This window comes from Drosophila biarmipes, unplaced genomic scaffold (genome assembly GCF_025231255.1).
Source record: "Drosophila biarmipes strain raj3 unplaced genomic scaffold, RU_DBia_V1.1 ptg000008l, whole genome shotgun sequence".
In the NCBI taxonomy this organism is placed as follows: domain Eukaryota; kingdom Metazoa; phylum Arthropoda; class Insecta; order Diptera; family Drosophilidae; genus Drosophila; species Drosophila biarmipes.
This window is the reverse complement of record NW_026114529.1, coordinates 2,030,231-2,046,264: the sequence shown is the minus strand read 5'-3', so window position 1 is coordinate 2,046,264 and position 16,034 is coordinate 2,030,231.

The following is a 16,034-nucleotide window of genomic DNA, read 5'->3' as shown; positions in this document are numbered from 1 at the left end:
ACGGTTTATACAATCGAAACGTGGAAAGTTTGTAAGTCCGACATTCCAAAATCAGTGGGCATCAATCAAACTGAAATTTACCCGTGACCGTAACCTACAAGTTAAATGTTTTTTTTTTTGTAATATGCAAAAAAAATAGCACTATATTATAACCTATTTGTTCGACTTTGAAATTGTCCCCAGTTCTTAGTCGAGTATATCTCGCTTAATAGGGTCGTGCTGTGAGGAGTTGAATAGCTCCACACAAATCCCAGCAGCAGATGTTCGGCCGCTCACCAGGTACGCGGCGAATTCGCGTAGTGGCGGCGCGGCGAAGAGCGGTTGGAGAACGTGAGAGTTTGGAGATCAAGGGCGGAGAACGTGAGAGTTGGAGAACGTGAGATTTTGTAGAAAGTGGGAGTTTGGAGAGCAAGAGAGTTTGGAGACAAGGGAGTTTGGAGAGCAAGACAGTTAGGAGAACGTGAGGGTTTGGAGACCAATAGAGTTTGGAGACCAAGAATGGTGAAAGAGAAAGCGGAGTCTTGGCGGGCGGAGCGAGAGTGCGTGTGCCGTGTGCAAAATGGAGTAACCTTGGAGTAACTTTGGACTGAGAGGGAAGGTGCCACATCTCGGCAGCGGAGCGGCACACAAGAGGGTCAAACAGGAGCCATGGACTGTGGACCTGGTGTGGAGAGTTTCGGCGGGCCGTGCGCAAAGGGGAAATAACGGTTCCCGGAGGAACTATATAAGCCCGCAGCGCGCTGGCAGCGAGATCAGTCAGTGGATTACGATCAGTCGAGCACGATCAGTCGATTACGATTAGTCAATCGATTACGGTCAGTCGAGCACAATCAGTCAAGACAAGCATTTACACGAATACCAACCAAGCAAACTACGAGGGAGCCACAACAAGGCGAGTCGCCGGAAGCAGGGCCGTGGGAGCCTACAAGGAGCAAGATTGTCACGTCGAGGCGTTCGGGATTGGGATTACAAGGAATCTCCGAACTGAGACACAGGTGGCTGGGGTCTAAGGAGGCACTACACGGCTAAGTCAAGGCTGTCTGTTCATACCTGCCAACGAAGTCCTGGCGTTACGCCTGGAGGGTCTATCAGACTTGGAGCAGTGAAGGCCGGCGACTAGAAATCGAGAGCTGGGGGGTAAGTCTGTCGAGCCCCAGTGTACCTCGCCGCAAGCACTACTTTGGCGTATCCCGGCGTGGGCCCAGTTCGCCAAGTGGAGTTGAGCAGCTCCTGGCGCGATCAGCCAAAAGGGAGAGAAGTCCCGGAGCAGCGCGTCCGAACCCCGAGAGTAACAAACCCAACACAGAAGTCACGCGACGTACAGCCACCCTGTCAGGAGTAGTTCGCAGGACACCGCCACCAGCAAGAAGGACACCACACCGCAACAGCCACGCAAGGAGAATCGAGCCCGCAGGAACGGCGCGAACACTACGCGAAAGGGTGAGGCTAGGGTGGAACCTTCGTTTACACAAGGCGTAGAAGCGAAGTGGCGTACCGCCTTGTTTGTCCGCACGATCTGAGCGGAAGCCCCCGTGGCACCGTCCGGGACAGAGCAAGGGACAGGCGGTCATGTGTCGAGAGGAGTGATCCTGGAAAACTCGTCAGCCTGTTCACCGTACTCTGAGAACGGTGAGGTTTCATTAAGTCCGCACGGCGGACCGCATAGCGAGTCTGAATCGTGGCCGAGCAGTCACCGAGCCAAACGCGTCAGGAACAAGCAGCGGACAAGGATCTTCAGGGAGCGACAAAACTGGAACACCGTGTCAACGAGGCGAGCGGTGTGTTGAATGACTTGCAGTTCTCATCTTGACTCATTGCGATGTTCTCCTTAGCTTCAACTCGAATATTCTCCTTTTGCTTTCTGTAACTCGATTAAGAAGTCTTCCTGTAATAGCTTAATCTTTCTTCCCAGCAATGAGATTCTCCACTTCTTTAGGGCCTGTACCATAGCGAGTTTTTCTCGCTCATAAGAAGGATATTTCTCCTCGGCATCTGTTGTGATGCGGCTCATGAATTTATTGATCAGCTGAATCATTTTGAAGAAGGACTGCTCTATATCCGTACATGCTTGCACCACAATGGACCTCGATAGCACTCCTTTGATCGAATAACTTCAGTACTGGCGAACTAGTCAAGGATACTTTTAAAGGATATGTTCTTCCTTAGCAAGTTCGACAAAGGTCTGGCAATATAATAGCAAAATCTTTCACAAACCTTCGAAAATAGCATGTAAGACCAAGATATCGTTGAACGCCTTTTTTGTCTTGCGGGACTAGGAAGTTTTCGACCGCACAAGTCTTTTCTGCAGATGGTCGGATAGTTGCGCTTTCGATTATTTAGCCCAGGAATTGTACTCTCTTCTGTAAAACATGACACTTTTTCTACTTTATACGCAGACCTGAGCACATTGCTACATCTAAAACTTTGCTCTAGTTTCACCAAACCTTCTTGTTCGTATTTAGGGTACCGTCTTCAAATACTGGCCTGAGCACTGCAAAAATGTATAACATAAACAGTGCAGGCGAATTGGAAATTCCGAATGGTACGAAGCAGAATTCGTATTGACCGCTTTTGGTGACGCACGCGGTGTATTTGGGAGAGCTTTCTCGACGGGGACATGGAAAAATCCGTTTAATAAGTCCAACGTTGTAAATACTTTATGTAAAACATCGTAGATTAAGGCCATAGGGAAATTATCACGAATAATTTTCTGGTTCAATTGGCTGTAGTCACAACAGAGTCTTTTGGTGTCATCCTTTTTTGGAACCAAAACTATGGGTGAGGCGTATTCGGAAACACTTTGACGGATGATTCCTTCCTTAAGCGCCGAGGTCTCTGATAGACTGCGACTTCATATGTGAGGATTATTTTCATTTCTACTGAGCTTAACTGTGGCTTTGATGGCTTGTAATTCTAGACTTACCCAACCATCTTACGTCGTTGCTCAAGTGCAACAGATCTAAATCTGGAACAGTATCTTCAATTAAATTAGATGCCATTAACTGATGGAAAGTTTCTGTCAAGTCTGAAATGCCTGTGGAAGTCGCATCTATGGCGATATTCTGATTGTCACTATAATTAATAAAGTAAGATCTCTGTCATAGTTTGGAATATTTTCATCTCTACCTACGGTGAGATTAGACATATGGCCAAGATGAACTGCATTTAAAACGACTTCCTTTCCTCCATTTGTTGCGGTTACTGTATTAAGGACATCGCTACCGATCACACCTTCATAAATGGTATCCTTGTCATGCACTACATGAAAGCATATGTCAACGTCAGCGTCATCAACTACGTCGCAACTGTGAATGAGCCCAGAGTGTATTTCTTCTTGCCACCTATTTCAATTAGCTCCTTGATATCAGATGTGTGAATATCAGGGTGAATGCGAGTGTAGGCTGTCTCGCAAATGGTACAAATGTCGCTGCCAGAGTCTGGTCGTTACTAATGTTAATGGTCTTAAACGCTCTGTTGAAAGTTCCTTGCGAGCTTCCTTACTACCGCATTTGCCTTGTGACCAAACTGAAACATTTGATGCCTACTTCCTTACAATCCTTGATTGCTACCACCACACTTGAAGCAACGTCTGCCACATTGGTTAGTTTTGACTAAAGAACTGTCAAACCTCGGCTTTGGTTTAAAATCCTGCCTTGCACCAGTGTTCTCGTAAGCCTTAAGTTTCTTTCGAAACTTCTTAAGATTGGACGCCAGGTACAAACAACTTTTGTTTTGTTTTGAATATGGTATACCCTCCGCTATGTATTCAATAATACTTTCTTCGTCCAACTTTGACTGATTTGCCAATGCGGTCATGCTGTAGAAGTATTCTATTAGACTCTCTTTCTGGGTTTTCTTCCTATTTTTGAGCATCTTGTGTATGTGTTTTGCTGTAAACTTTCTTTCAAATTCATTTTTTAAAGCTTCTTTCAATGCGTTCCCATCATTTATTCCTGGTTGGCTGCCCACGAATAATTTTGCTGCTCCCTTTACAAACTGTCTGTCGTAAATGAATTTTTGACCACCCAACTGTAATAGAATTAAGCTCAAAATCTGCAAGCCACTCATCAATACCTGGAGAACCATTGCCAGTGAATGGAGTGTGAAAGCCATGGCCAAGGGTTAAGGACTAGAAATATCTGACTCCACGACGTTAATTTCCTCCTACACTGACTCCACTAAACTTTCTGTGTTTTCTTCTTGGTCGATATTTTCTCCCTCAAAATAGGAGATGAGTCTTTCCCGTAATATTGCTTTTACGCCTGGACGTGGTAATCTTAATTGATTTAATTTATCTTTAAGCTCTGCAACAGATAATCGTGTGATCTCTTTAAAATTCATGTTTTCTAAACTTACATGACTTAATTTACTTTTCTCTCAAATTAATACAAAAGAACAATTTAAATGGGAATAAATATTGTTTATGTTGCATAAAATTGTTTTGTTAAACTTAAAATTCGTGATATCAATTAAATATATGGATTTATATAGATATGCTTTTATGGATTTATACTTGTGAACCGCCTGCTGACTCTCGTCTTTTGTTGCTCATCTCTGATATTTACCACTGCTCTCACATTTGCCTCTGGTAAATCGTTGAACTAAAAGCTGCAACCGTTGCTTGCTCTGATGACTGCGTTTCGAACTGCTTTTCGAGATGCTTTTCAACTTTGTCTTCACTCGCGCCTTCAATATCGCCTTCAATCACGTCACTTTGTCGCCTCATCTCAATCACCCTATCTGGATCTTTGCTCCAGCGTCGTATTTCACGCTTCAATGTTCTCCTCCCGGTCAAGTCGTCGCTTAAGCCATTTGTTGCTCTCTGCGACAAAGGATTGTATAAAAGCCTTTCGTCTTCTGCTAGGAATTTACTTGTCGTCACAGAACTAATTTTGCACTTAGATTGGCAAACTGCACATTAAATTTTGTATTTGTAGTTTTAGAATTTCACAATTCTCACTCTTCTGGAAGGTTTTTTGGTGTCTTTTTATACCCTTGCAGAAGGTATAATGATTACTTCAAAAGTTTGCAACGCAGTGAAGGAGCCGTTACCGACCCCATAAAGTATATATATTCTTGATCAGTGTCACTAGCCATGTCCGTCCGTCTGGCCGTCCGTCTGTCCGTCCGTTTCTACTGGAACTAGTCTCTCAGTTTTAAAGCTATCGGGATGAAACTTTCCCAAAAGTCTTCTTTCTATTGCAAATAGTATATAAGTCAGAAGCAGCCGGATCGGACAACTATATCTTAAAGCGCAGTGTTTTTATCAGTGTTTTTAAACATATATAGATGCCATAGGAACGATCGAAAAATTATTGGGAAATTTATATCTTTGGTGTTTTTTAACATATAACCTCCTGCGCTTGGAAATAACATTTTTTTTTGTCTAAAATTTCGATTTCATTTTATCAAAAACGGGCGACTATATCATATAGCTGCCATAAAAACTATCGGAAAATTAGTCGAAAATTATAAAAAAATTTTATCTTCGGTGTCTTTTAACATATAACCTTCTAAGCTTGGAAATTATATTTTTAAATTAGTTCTGAATTTTGAATTAAATTTAGCTGTCGTAGATACGATCGAAAAACAGGTGGGAAAATAACATGAAACAAATTAAAGCTTTGGTGCTATTTTACATATAACCTTCAAAGCTTAGATATACATTTTTTTATTAGTTCTGAATTTCTAATTAAATTTTATCAAAATCGGACGATTATATCATATAGCTGAAAATGTAGTAGGAAAATTTGAAAAAATTATATCTTTGGTGTTTTTAACATATAAGGTTATATTATAGTATAAGGTTATAAGCTTGGAAATAACATTTTTAAATCAGTTCTGATTTTCGAAATAAATTTGATCAAAATCGGACGATTATATCATATAGCTGTCATAGGAACAATCAAAAAATTTGTGGAAAAAAATAATAAAAAAATTATAGCTTTGGGGCTTTTTTATATCTTATATATTATCTTAGGCCAGCAACAATCCTTAAAAATTTCACATGGTGTTACTAAAGTTGACTATTTCTTGTAACTGCAAGGGTATACAAACTTCGGCTTGCCGAAGCTAACTTCCTTTCTTGTTATGGTAATCAATTCAGTTTTCTAACTTTCTAGTCTCTCCGTTTAGCTTTAATTATGAAACTGCGATCGATGGATTTTTAGCACAAAAACGGTTGTTTGACCGCCTATCACACTCAATTGGAACATTGGTCGATTTTTCTCGGTCGAGACCCAAAAATTGTAGAGAAAGGCTTCCATTGACTGCCGTATATTTATCAAATAATTATAAACGGTTTATTCTCCAATGAATACAGATTTTTGATACAGATTTATTTTATTCAGTCAATATATTTGAGACAAACACGATCTTCCACTGCCTATGCTCAATCTCTACTCCTCGTTGCGTATTCGTTACGCTTCTCAACACTCAAGAAGCAACGTTATGGTAGAGAACAGCTGATCTGTTACAAAATAATTCTGCCAGTCCTACATATATATACTTTATTATGCTTTCTTTAACCTTTTAGATACATTCTGACGAATATATTACCTTAATTTTGATTTGACCTTGGCATTTCACCTTAGATAAGGTTTTGTTGTTTTGAGGGACTATATATAATAAAATTCGTAGTGTCGAGTTTAGGCATCGGCAAAAACCTACCCCACCCGGAATGAGCTACCGTTTTAAGGGTCCCGCCACTGCTGATTGTCCCTAAATTAATAATCCGTTGTCTTGCAACACCACTACTTAACACGCAACATGTAATAGTATTGATCACCTAAGCCTTTTTCTCAATTTAAGCAATTAATTTCGATAGGTGTTGCTGTATACGTGAGTACGTACGTTTTAAGGATAAATGTGTGTGTTAGAAACCCCCAGAACGTTTTTTTGTATAAATAAAATACTAAAATAATGACGATAAGCTATACAAATCTGTGATCCCGTCAATTACTTTAATATTCTCACAAGTGCATGTCTGGTCGTGACACGCTGTCGTTCTAAGAATATGAAACTGGTTTAGAATTCAAAACTAGACCAATAAATCTTTCTCACGTTTCCTAGCCATTCCATCCCAGAATCATCAACTGGAAACATAAGAAAGATTCTCTTTCTTCACGTCATCATGTCACTAACAAAAGGGACGCACACAAGACGTAATCTGATCATAAGCTTGTAAAGATCCAACTTGTCGTGAGCTATCATTTCCTGACCGTCATAAAAGTCACATACCCAAGATCCTATTCGCAGGATCACTGAGAGGATCAGACAACTCATTGAAAAGGAAAGAAATCAAAAGTAACCGACATACATTAACAAATCTTTTTTTAGGATAATATAATATTTTTTCATTTCGGTAAATTCTTAGAAGGGTCTCTAAGATACAAAAATTAAATACTTATAAAACATTCATTTGCTCCACTCACACTAAAATTCGACCGCTGGCTTAAGTGAACTGATGAATGTTGATCAAGTTCACTGCATTATCTGCATAAGCGAGCGAAAGGACGGCGAGAGGTACTACTACTACTGTATAATATTTTAAACATGCAAAGAAATATCTGTAAGTTAACAACCAACTCCCAGCTTAGGCTGAGCAGGCCAATTCTTATTTTCTTTATTAATATTAGTCATTTATCAATGTTTATCATTTTTTAGTATTAATCATTTTTTATTATTATTAATAATTAATAATATACACTTCACTCTTGTATGGTCCACCCTAAATTGGTTCCACCCTAATGGGCCCGAGAGCTTAGACAGCACATTGCACTATTATGGGTTGTGGCTTTGTCTCATTGGCCGACAGCGATCGTATGACTTCTGCAAAATGTGCAAGGTCAGCGGTCTGCCACGGGCATTCGGCCAGGCATTAACTTTTGTCAATTCTTAAGTTCAATTTTAATTTGGATTTTAAATAAAGAGCACTAGCTCGAATACAAAACTTCGGCTTTATCCGTTACATTTATTCCATTTATTGAATTTGGTTATCGTGCCTTAAGGGCCGTAACAACGGAGAAGAGTATCTCCCATCGTAAACTTGGAAAAAAGAGGAGAATCGCCCGACTCTAACTTTGGTAGTTACCACGTCCCAACCCTTTGGGATCTACAGCGACGAGGGCCACCAGCGGCAGCAACCTACCGCCGACCCCCCGCCTGGATAACTAACCGGCTGGCTCTACCCCTGCCACGGAGGCACAGCCAGCCTGCCAAGCCAATTATTTAATTGACGCCCAACGGATTAATATTATTATTAAGATTCGATTCCACTCCTGAAGTTGTACATGTAAGTAGCAGAGCGCCGACAATAGCTAAGGTCTACACATACATAACACACGAATACTAGTGCATACAATTTCCTATGCCCAACAGAGGGAACTTTTACGTAAAGAAGTGACTCGATTTTTAAAAAAAAAAAACATATAACTCAAGTTACGTACACTCGTACTGGCTATTTTTGTATGAATAAATTATTCAAATAATAAATTACAAGATACTTCCATGCTCTGCGTGTTAATTTTATTTTGTTGGATGGGACAAATTAATCCAATATTTTTGTCTTTAGGTGACGATCCATTATATTTCGCTGAATTTTTCGTCTTTACATCACCAAAGTGGCCCGTCGAAACCATTTGTTTTGAGTCAAATACCTCGTATCTACCCCGCGCCAATGAGTTGGGAGTATAGAGAAGTAAAACAGGAAATTGATAGCGACAGGATTTCTCCCCGATGTTAGGGATATAGATCAACCAGAAATGAACCCAGAAATGATCCAAGCGCTTGTCGCAAATGCGGTCAGCGCCGCTCTTAACGAATAGGAAGAGCGTTTAGGAGTCGGTTTCGCCACAGAATTAGAAGCGGTTAGAACACAGATTAGCGCGCTGTCAGTGCAAGCGCCGCAGGTGGAGGTCAAAACGTCCCTAAGAGTGCTACGGCAAAATTTGGAATTGGTTCGGCAAGGAGACTCCAACCTTATGGCATACTATGACGAGGTCGAGAAGAAACTCACGCTTGTCACATAACACGGACACAGCAACCATCCTAAATAAGGAGGTTAGGGATGACGACCTTCATGCATTCATTGCAGGGCTTAAAAGACCACTCAAGTCACTCGTGCTGCCAGCACAACCCAAAGACCTTCCGTCTGCACTAGCGTTGGCGCGAGAGTCCGAGAACAGCATTTAAATAAGTGCGTTCGTGGCATCCTACGCGAAAGCTATAGAAGACAAGTCCCATTTCAATGAGGGCAATAGGCGCAATAATAACTGCGACTTCATATGTGAGGATTATTTTCATTTCTACTGAGCTTAACTGTGGCTTTGATGGCTTGTAATTCTAGACTTACCCAACCATCTTACGTCGTTGCTCAAGTGCAACAGATCTAAATCTGGAACAGTATCTTCAATTAAATTAGATGCCATTAACTGATGGAAAGTTTCTGTCCAGTCTGAAATGCCTGTGGAAGTCGCATCTATAGCGATATTCTGATTGTCACTATAATTAATAAAGTAAGATCTCTGTCATAGTTTGGAATATTTTCATCTCTACCTACGGTGAGATTAGACATATGGCCAAGATGAACTGCATTTAAAACGACTTCCTTTCCTCCATTTGTTGCGGTTACTGTATTAAGGACATCGCTACCGATCACACCTTCATAAATGGTATCCTTGTCATGCACTACATGAAAGCATATGTCAACGTCAGCGTCATCAACTACGTCGCAACTGTGAATGAGCCCAGAGTGTATTTCTTCTTGCCACCTATTTCAATTAGCTCCTTGATATCAGATGTGTGAATATCTGGGTTAATGCGAGTGTAGGCTGTCTCGCAAATGGTACAAATGTCGCTCCCAGAGTCTGGTCGTTACTAATGTTAATGGTCTTAAACGCTCTGTTGAAAGTTCCTTGCGAGCTTCCTTACTACCGCATTTGCCTTGTGAGCAAACTGAAACATTTGATGCCTACTTCCTTACAATCCTTGATTGCTACCACCACACTTGCAGCAACGTCTGCCACATTGGTTAGTTTTGACTAAAGAACTGTCAAACCTCGGCTTTGGTTTAAAATCCTGCCTCGCACCAGTGTTCTCGTAAGCCTTAAGTTTCTTCCGAAACTTCTTAAGATTGGACGCCAGGTACAAACAACTTTTGTTTTGTTTTGAATATGGTATACCCTCCGCTATGTATTCAATAATACTTTCTTCGTCCAACTTTGACTGATTTGCCAATGCGGTCATGCTGTAGAAGTATTCTATTAGACTCTCTTTCTGGGTTTTCTTCCTATTTTTGAGCATCTTGTGTACGTGTTTTGCTGTAAGCTTTCTTTCAAATTCATTTTTTAAAGCTTCTTTCAATGCGTTCCCATCATTTATTCCTCGTTGGCTGCCCACGAATAATTTTGCTGCTCCCTTTACAAACTGTCTGTCGTAAATGAATTTTTGACCACCCAACTGTAATAGAATTAAGCTCAAAATCTGCAAGCCACTCATCAATACCTGGAGAACCATTGCCAGTGAATGGAGAAAGCGAATCTCGCAGTGTGAAAGCCATGGCCAAGGGTTAAGGACTAGAAATATCTGACTCCACGACGTTAATTTCCTCCTACACTGACTCCTCTAAACTGTCTGTGTTTTCCTCTTGGTCGATATTTTCTCCCTCAAAATAGGAGATGAGTCTTTCCCGTATATTGCTTTGACGCCTGGACGTGGTAATCTTAATTGATTTAATTTATCTTTAAGCTCTGCAACAGATAATTGTGTGATCTCTTTAAAATTCATGTTTTCTAAACTTACATGACTTAATTTACTTTTCTCTCAAATTAATACAAAAGAACAATTTAAATAGGAATAAAATATTGTTTATGTTGCATAAAATTGTTTTGTTAAACTTAAAATTCGTGATATCAATTAAATATATGGATTTATATGGATATGCTTTTATGGTTTTATACTTGTGAACCGCCTGCTAACTCTCGTCTTTTGTTGCTCATCTCTGATATTTACCACTGCTCTCACATTTGTCTCTGGTAAATCGTTGAACTAAAAGCTGCAAGCGTTGTTTGCTCTGATGACTGCGTTTCTAACTGCTTTTCGAGATGCTTTTCAACTTTGTCTTCACTCGCGCCTTCAATATCGCCTTCAATCACGTCACTTTGTCGCCTCGTCTCAATCACCCTATCTGGATCTCTGCTCCAGCGTCGTAATCCCCTCCAGATTTCACGCTTCCATGTTCTCCTCCCGGTCAAGTCGTCGCTTAAGCCATTTGTTGCTCTCTGCGACAAAGGATTGTATAAAAGCCTTTCGTCGTCTTCTGCTAGGAATTTACTTGTCGTCACAGAACTAATTTTGCACTTAGATTGGCAAACTGCGCATTAAATTTTGTATTTGTAGTTTTAGAATTTCACAATTCTCACTCTTCTGGATGGTTTTTTGGTGTCTTTTTATACCCTTGCAGAAGGTATAATGATTACATCAAAAGTTTGCAACGCAGTGAAGGAGCCGTTACCGACCCCATAAAGTATATATATTCTTGATCAGTGTCACTAGCCATGTCCGTCCGTCTGGACGTCCGTCTGTCCGTCCGTCCGTCTGTCCGTCCGTTTCTTCTGGAACTAGTCTCTCAGTTTTAAAGCTATCGGGATGAAACTTTCCCAAAAGTCTTCTTTCTATTGCAAATAGTATATAAGTCAGAAGCAGCCGGATCGGACAACTATATCTTAAAGCGCAGTGTTTTTATCAGTGTTTTTAAACATATATAGATGCCATAGGAACGATCGAAAAATTATTGGGAAATTTATATCTTTGGTGTTTTTTAACATATAACCTCCTGCGCTTGGAAATAACATTTTTTTTGTCTAAAATTTCGATTTCATTTTATCAAAAACGGGCGACTATATCATATAGCTACCATAAAAACTATCGGAAAATTGGTCGAAAATTATGAAAAAATTTTATCTTCGGTGTCTTTTAACATATAACCTTTTAAGCTTGGAAATTATATTTTTAAATTAGTTCTGAATTTTGAATTAAATTTAGCTGTCGTATAAAATATAAAAAAATTATATCTTTGGTGTTTTTAACATATAACCTTCTAAGCTTGGAAATAACATTTTTAAATCAGTTCTGATTTTCGAAATAAATTTGATCAAAATCGGACGATTATATCATACAGCTGTCATAGGAACGATCAAAAAATTGGTAAAAAAAAAAAATTAAAAAAAATTATATCTTTGGGACTTTTTTTATTTCTTATATATTATCTTAGGCCAGCAACAATCCTTAAAAATTTCACATGGTGTTATTAAAGTTGACTATTTCTTGTAACTGCAAGGGTATACAAACTTCGGCTTGCCGAAGCTAGCTTCCTTTCTTGTTATGGTAATCAATTCAGTTTTCTAACTTTGTAGTCTCTCCGTTTAGCTTTGATTATGAAACTGCGATTGATGGATTTTTAGCACAAAAACGGTTGTTTGGCCGCGTATCACACTCAATTGGAACGTTGGTCGATTGTTCTCGGTCGAGCCCCCAAAATTCTAGAGAAAGGCTTCCATTGACTGCCGTAGATTTATCTAATAATTATAAACGGTTTATTCTCCGATGAATACACACTTTTGATACAGTTTAATTTAATTCAGTCAATATATTTGAGACAAACACGATCTTCCACTGCCTATGCTCAATCTCTACTCCTCGTTGCGTATTCGTTACGCTTCTCAACACTCAAGAAGCAACGTTATGGTAGAGAACAGCTGATATGTTACAAAATAATTCTGCCAGTCCTACATATATATACTTTATTATGCTTTCTTTAACCTTTTAGATACATTCTGACGAATATAGTACTCCTTAATCTTCGAATAACGGATATAATTATACCGAAGATGAAGATGAAGATGAATTTCTGAGTTTTTATTTAAAAAAAACTAAGTAAAAGGGGACCTTAACATTTAGGTTTCTTCCTCTTTTTTTTGAGAAAGAGAAACATGGTCGGGTGGGTTAAGAAAACTTGTGGCCGCTAACATCAACGCTAGTTCTACAAAATACTTTGAAGATCGTTACAATTAACTTATTACTTGGATTTGACCTTAGCATTTCACCTTAGATAAGGTTTTGTTGTTTTTAGGGACTATATATAATAAAATTCGTAGTGTCGAGTTTAGGCATCGGCAAAAACCTACCCCACCCGGAATGAGCTACCGTTTTAAGGGTCCCGCCACTGCTGATTGTTACAATTAACTTATTACTTGGATTTGACCTTAGCATTTCACCTTAGATAAGGTTTTGTTGTTTTTAGGGACTATATATAATAAAATTCGTAGTGTCGAGTTTAGGCATCGGCAAAAACCTACCCCACCCGGAATGAGCTACCGTTTTAAGGGTCCCGCCACTGCTGATTGTCCCTAAATTAATAATCCGTTGTCTTGCAACACCACTACTTAACACGCAACATGTAATAGTATTGATCACCTAAGCCTCTTTCTCAATTTAAGCAATTAATTTCGATAGGTGTTGCTGTATACGTGAGTACGTACGTTTTAAGGATAAATGTGTGTGTTAAAAACCCCAAAAACGTATATGTTGTATAAATGAAATATTAAAATAATGCCGATAAGCTATACAAATCTGAGATCCCGTCAATTACTTTAATATTCTCACAAGTGCATGTCTGGTCGTGACACGCTGTCGTTCTAAGAATATGAAACTGGTTTAGAATTCAAAACTGGACCAATAAATCTTTCTCACGTTTCCTAGCCATTCCATCCCAGAATCATCAACTGGAAACATAAGAATGATTCTCTTTCTTCACGTCATCATGTCACCAACAAAAGAGACGCACACAAGACGTAATCTGATCATAAGCTTGTAAAGATCCAACTTGTCGTGAGCTATCATTTCCTGACCGTCATAAAAGTTACATACCCAAGATCCTATTCGCAGGATCACTGAGAGGACAAGACAACTCAATGAAAAGGAAAGAAATCAAAAGTAACCGACATACATTAACAAATCTTTTTTTAGGATAATATAATATTTTTTCATTTCGGTAAATTCTTAGAAGGGTCTCTAAAATACAAAAATTCGCTCCATAGATAGGTACAATAATTCATAAAGTTTTAAATATCAGATGTTAAAATACTAATAAAACATTCATTTGCTCCACTCACACTAAAATTCGACCGCTGGCTTATAGTGAACTGGTGAATGTTGATAAAGTTCACTGCATTATCTGCATAAGCGAGCGAAAGGACGGCGAGAGGTACTACTACTACTGTATAATATTTTAAACATGCAAAGAAATATATGTAAGTTAACAACCAACTCCCAGCTTAGGCTGAGTAGGCCAATTCTTATTTTCCTTATTAATATTAATCATTTATCAATGTTTATCATTTTCTAGTATTAATCATTTTTTATTATTATTATTAATTAATAATATTACACTTTTCACTCTTGTATGGTCCACCCTAAATTGGTTCCACCCTAATGGGCCCGAAAGCTTAGACAGCGCATTGCACTATTATGGGCTGTGGCTTTGTCTCATTGGCCGACTGCGATCGTATGACTTCTGCAAAATGTGCAAGGTCAGCGGTCTGCCATGGGCATCCGGCCAGGCATTAACATTTGTCAATTCTTAAGTTCAATTTTAATTTGGATTTTAAATAAAGAGCACTAGCTCGAATACAAAACTTCGGCTTTATCCGTTACATTTATTCCATTTATTGAAGATTCGATTCCACCCCTGAAGTTGTACATGTAAGTAGCAGAGCGCCGACAATAGCTAAGGTCTACACATATATAACACACAAATACCAGTGTATACAATTTCCTATGCCCAACAGAAGGAATTTTTACGGAAAGAAGTGACTCGATTTTTAAAAAAAAAACATGTAACTCAAGTTACGTACACTCGTACTGGCTATTTTTGTATGAATAAATTATTCAAATAATAAATTACAAGATACTTCCATGCTCTGCGCGTTAATTTTGTTCGATCTGGATTTAAGTGCATTATAAATGAAGGAAACCATACGTCTCAAATAACGCACACTGGTGCCAAGGCAATCAACATTTATATGAGTTAATTATGCAAAGGAATATTTTATTTCTTTGTTAAGGTTGGTCTCTATACGCATGCAGAAGTTCCAGTCGTTTTCCTCCTTGTGTTTTGCTACAATTTTATCCACTGTGCTTATATTGAATTTGGTACTAAAGTTATCCAGTGTGTCTGTGCTAATAATACACCCAGTCGAATTGACCTATATTTGTTGTCACCGTTCTGTATTTTAATTTTGTTTTTGGGACAAATTAATCCAATATTTTTGTGTTTAGGTGACGATCCATTATTTTTCGCTGAATTTTTCGGCCTTACATCACCAAAGTGGCCCGTCGAAACCATTTGTTTTGAGTCAAATACCTCGTATCTACCCCGCGCCAATGAGTTGGGAGTATAGAGAAGTAAAACAGGAAATTGATAGCGACAGGACTTCGCCCCGAAGTGAGAGATATAGATCAACCAGAAATGAACCCAGAAATGATCCAAGCGCTTGTCGCAAATGCGGTCAGCGCTGCTCTTAACGAACAGGAAGAGCGTTAAGGAGTCGGTTTCGCCACAGAATTAGAAGCGGTTAGAACACAGATTAGCGCGCTGTCAGTGCAAGCGCCGCAGGTGGAGGTCAAAACGTCCCTAAGAGTGCTACCGCAAAATTTGGAATTGGTTCGGCAAGGAGACTCCGACCTTATGGCATACTATGACGAGGTCGAGAAGAAACTCACGCTTGTCACATAACACGGACACAGCAACCATCCTAAATAAGGAGGTTAGGGATGACGACCTTCATGCATTCATTGCAGGGCTTAAAAGACCACTCAAGTCACTCGTGCTGCCAGCACAACCCAAAGACCTTCCGTCTGCACTAGCGTTGGCGCGAGAGGCCGAGAACAGCATTGAAATAAGTGCGTTCGCGGCATCCTACGCGAAAGCTATAGAAGACAAGTCCCATTTCAATGAGGGCAATAGGCGCAATAAT